Genomic DNA, 5,219 nt, shown 5'->3' with positions numbered 1-5,219 from the left:
TAAAATAAATATTTTCTCATTTCACTGGATCTTAGAGCTATTTGGGTAATTATGTCCTCATATTCTGCCTGTTGTTATCCTTGCATAGTTATATCTCCCCAATGGCACATCTGGATTTTAAATCTCTGAGGATCAGGGGCCGTTCTCCTGGTCTTACTTATCTTTGAGCTTCGGGGCACAGTGCACAGAGAGAATTGGAGACTCAGCTGGGTTATGAAGCCCTGGGCTTCTGCACAGAGGCAGCAGGCAACACAATTAAATGTTTAAATTATTTTTCTTTACCTTCCCAATACTCTAAAAGCTTTCTTTTTTTGCCATCTCTGCCTCAGTGCTCAATTTTGATCCACAAAGGGGATGATTAACTCTTTCTTCTCTTAGCTTACTGAGCACAGGGTGTCACTTAAAACAGGCATGAGCAATCAATCAAAGAGAGTGATTTCTAGGAAGCAGAAGGTACCTATGGGATGTTTGTCAATGGGAGCCAAACAGTCCTGGTGTGAATGGCTTTTCCTCACAGAAGAGATGAGGTGTTGGCAGGACCCATTAGGGAAGGGGCCATGGTAATTGGACACCAGTAAGGATAGTCTACTTACTTTATAGCAATAAAAACACCTCCCACAAAATCGAAACATTAGGAATGGCCCATCCCTAGTCCCCCACAGGCCCCAATGTTGTTCTTTCAGAAAAAGTCCAAGCCCACCGACACTGGGGATATTTTCTCAGAAGTCTGTTTATTTATATAGTATAAAGACGATATCTATAAATTGGAAACCAACCGACTTCAGACTACAAAAAGAATTTTCCAAAAACAAATCTGCAAGGTCAAGTTTCAACGTCACAGAAGGGGTAAATTAGGCAAACTTGGCCAACCACAATAGACCACAGCAGATTAAATTACTGCTGTGGAAAGGGAATTTGCGTTTATAGACCGCAGGCCGCCCTGGAACCTCAAGTGCAGTCTGAGCTGAGAGCTTTTCCTGAGAAGCTTGCATCTTCATCACACTGACTGCTGACCCACTTTAAGCTCTTTGTCCCCAAATAGTAGAGGGAATGAACAGAGTAATGCCAGTTGTAGAAGAGATTCTTACACCTTGGCGTATTTATTTATGTGCCTACTGGTGTGCATTACTTTACCAGACTAAGGCCATGGCTGATTTAATTCTCAATCTAGCAGGATGATTTATTGCAGAATGGATAAAAGACCCAAAATATCACAGTGACTTCTGGTCCTTTAAGTACTGCTTCAGAAGGTTGGTGAAATTTTCTTTTAGAGTCAGACACATTCACTCTTCTGGATCACTAAGACACTGATGTAGGTAAAGGAGACGTGATATATACCTTGACACACTTAAAGAAAATAAATCTCTCTCTCCCTAGGTGGATTTCTTTCCTATTTTACTTTTTCATCCATCCATCCATCCTCCATCCATCTGTCCATCCATCCATCCATCCATCCGTCTGTCCGTCCATCCATCCATCCATCCATCCATCCATCCATCCATCCATCCATCCATCCATCCATCCATCCATCCATCCATCCTTCCATCCATCCAGTACTGAGAGCATACTATGTGCTAACAGCATGCTAGGAGTTGGTATGTAAATAAGAAATACGTGATCTCTGTCCAAGGATCAGCCTTGCCTCTGCAAACATTCAAGCCTGGTGAAATTAACATATTCCCAGAGGTTTGGGAGACTCTCTTAAAGTGATAGGCTCCCACAAGAGAAGCTTTAGGTATCCTCCATGAACTAAATCAAAACATCAGAAATTTGGACCTGAGAGTTCCATGTAAACATGAAAAGAATACTTTTTAAAAGTATTCTAAGTGGCTCCTTATCTTTAAAACAGAAACAAAACCTGTAGTTTCAACCAGGGGCGATTCTGCCCTCCTAGGGGACATTTTCTTACGTGTGGAGACATTTTTGATTGTTGGGACTGAGGGTGGGGAGTGCTATTAGCATCGAGTGAGTAGAGGCCAGAGATACTGCCAAATGTTACAAAGCACAGAATGGTATCTCCAACCAGGAATTATCTGGCCCCAAAATATTAGTAGCGTTGTTTGAGAAACCCTGTTTTTAATGAATATAACTGTTATAACTCTTTTATTTTCTATTTTTAATCAAGATGGACAACTTTATTTTGAAAAACGATGTCGTACTTGTCGAGTTCAAGCTTACATTTCACATTAACAATGATAAGCCATAACTGGAATTTAGTTCTGCCTGGCTGGAGCTTGTGAGCAGGCAACCAACCCCTTTTGATCTTCAACTTCCTGCCTCTGATGGCCTTCGCAGGAATCTGCACTTCTGCTCCAAGTCACTTCTCTGTCTCTTTTCCAGAAAAGTTCTGGGAGTTTATTTTCCATGCTTTAGAGATGCAAAATCTGAAAGCAAAGGTTAAGGGTTTCTCAAGGTCGTCCAGCACACCAGCTTTCTGCCTCTCCTCCACTGGCTCATTATTCACTAGCCCCTTCAGGGGAAATGTACAAACAAATACTAAAAGACCACTGCCTACAGTCCACTAAGTGTGTGAAGGTTAAGTTTAATCAGATAGGTGATTTATACTTGCTTATTTCCTTTAAAACCTTTATGGAGAATTAAGAGAGCTTTCAGCTAGGATGACAAGGAAGGAAATTCAATATTTTAAAAGCTCTGTTGTTATTCTTCGCCAAGTATGAAAATATTATTTGTTTAAAAAGTCTGTGTGCCTGGGGAGGCTGGGATCAGAGTATATTTTTGTGAAGCCATTAAATCATCACACTTGGATCAAACAGAAGAGTTTGGCATGGCTCCTATTAAGCATTGCCTAAGCCTTGAATGATCCATCTGAACCAAAGAAACGTACTACAAAAATGACGGTTAAGAATTCTAATGACTATGGCCATGCCACCTTGAACGAGCCTGATCTCGTCTGATCTCAGAAGCTAAGCAGGGTCGGGCCTGGTTTGTATTTGGATGGGAGACCACCTAGGAAGACCAGGTGCTGTAAACATTAAAAAAAAAAAAAAAAGTCTAATGAGGAATGTAATTGATAGACTGTTACGGAGTTTCTAAAAAAATGACATGACAGAACTTTGTTTTAGTGATAGGAATCATAAAGTGGCAATTTTTATAAAAAGTAACGGGATTGCCAGCTTAGTTAGGCCAGTCACATCCTTTATTTAGGATAGGAAAAGTTACAACTTACCATATATATAGATCAGGAAGCATCCCCCTCTCTCTCCTTTCCGTATTCCTTCCCTCCTTTCTTTTCTCCTTAGTTACTTTCCTTTTTTTTTCTGATTTTTTTTTTCTTTTCTTTTTTTATTTTTGTGACCACCACAGTTCAGACAATACTTGGTGTCAAAGACATACTTAGAGTAGTCGACGCTTCTAAAGACTTACTCTTCAAAACCTGATCCAGGGAGCAGTAGCTTTTAAGTGAGTGACCCCACAGAGAAATGGAGACCGAGGCGGTTAACTATTTTGCAGTGCCATTTTGTGTTGAGCATGACAAAATGCTTGCTTGCAATTGCTGTGGTAAAAAGTGACTTGCAGACTAGTTTAAAAGTGTGTATTTAGCATGGTATTTGGTAATCTTCACTGTCTCTACTTCATCCTTTCATCTCCCATTGGCATCTGGGATTGATTTATATTCTCATCGGGGAAATCTGACTCAGGATGAAGTTACAGAGTCCATGGAAAGATCACCAGTTTGTCTTTTATTTAACATCACTTTAAAATGTAAATGAATTTTTAGTGGGAATAAATTTGATTTAGTGGTGAATACATTTCTTTTTCCTGGGTTGTGGAGATCTGAGTGCCTAATTTCATGACAAAACAGCTCAGCAAACAAGTATGCTTCTTAATTATCCTTTCATTTGAGTGTTGCCTGCTCTAATTTCTTTTGCTAAAAATGACATATTTAGTAACTCAAAAATATGCCTCCTAAACGTGCCTCTCCTAAAAGCTAACTGAATGATGCATTTTCTTCTTTTGGCTGAAGCCAGTGTTCTCTAGGTGCAATTTATAATTGCTTTCTGTTAAAAAGCATGACTTTGTGTATTAGAATAGAATTTACCTCAGTTTAATGTGCCACGGCATCAACAATCAGTGGGATGTACCCAACGATTCAATGATATGACAAAAAAAAAAAAAAAAACAACTCAGTGGGTTGCTGTCATTAGTTATGGCACATAAACATCAGCATGCCAGAAGACAGCTTTGTGGTTTTCTGAAATAATCTGAAATTAACCAAGTAGCCCAATGTTTATCTGTAGGCATCTTCTTTTCATAAATCCAGAAATTACAGGTTAAGGGCTCAAAAAACAGAACAAAAGCTCTGAAATCTCAGAGGGCGTTGTAACAATAGTCACAGTTGATACTGAGATATACTAAATTGCATGGATATGTACATAATTTTTTTCCTTTGGTTATTCATTTTTTAAAGGGGAGGCTACAGTTTTCAACTAATTTTCAAGTGGTCCATGAACTGAAATTAAAAGCCACCTCTGAACAACTGTGTGATAACTGATATTTACCGTACTAACTCTACTCTAGAACGTAAAGTCTGCGAAGGCAGGTATTTATCTGTTTGGTTCACTGCTCCATCCCCTGTACCCAAAACATAGTAGGTACTCAATAAATATTTGTTCAATAAAGAAAGGAATCACACAAAGGCATTGTAAGATCTCAGTGTTCTATTAAATAGGTAAGCAAAGACTAAATTTTATTTAATAAGAATGAAATGTTGGTGATTTTGAAAAAAATTGTTAATCCAAATCTGATTAAGGTTGATTAAGCAGAATATTCAAATGGCTAGAGACTTTAATTTTGCAGATATTTGGCTGATTGGCAGTTTCTCCACTTTTAATTTCATCTGTTGGCCCATGTTGCTGAAGAAGATATGTATTTTTTGCTGTGTCTTGTAATATCTGCTCATTTGTCAATTTTCCGCAAGCTTCTTTTCATTCAACTGGACAAGACTAAGTAGTTCGGTCAGCCCTTCTTCTTGTTGCCCCTGGAGTGACTCCTTGTGTCAAATCTTTTGAAATTTCATTTATTCATCCAGTTATTCATTTATTGCCTACACGTGTTCCAATAAAAATGTAATGATCCATCTGCTGTTCAAGGTTTTGGAAAATGTTATAAAAGAAAAAAAAAATTTTTTTTCCAACCTCTACACTCGCCTCCTCTCCTATTCCCAAATGACTTTTAGTGCCACAGTTTGGGGCGACAAT

The 5,219-nt window shown here is 38.7% G+C and overlaps 1 pseudogene; it reads left to right on the top strand.

Annotated features, from left to right (window-relative positions):
• Nucleotides 1-2,873: 2,873 nt before the first annotated feature.
• LOC111738438 lies at nt 2,874-2,992 on the top strand (annotated as a pseudogene).
• The last annotated feature ends 2,227 nt before the right edge of the window (nt 2,993-5,219 follow it).

The sequence above is a fragment of the Pteropus vampyrus genome, unplaced genomic scaffold, assembly GCF_000151845.1.
Source record: "Pteropus vampyrus isolate Shadow unplaced genomic scaffold, Pvam_2.0 Scaffold38, whole genome shotgun sequence".
NCBI classification, from domain to species: domain Eukaryota; kingdom Metazoa; phylum Chordata; class Mammalia; order Chiroptera; family Pteropodidae; genus Pteropus; species Pteropus vampyrus.
Note: the sequence above shows the minus strand (reverse complement) of the source record. Positions and strands in the feature narration are given on the sequence as shown.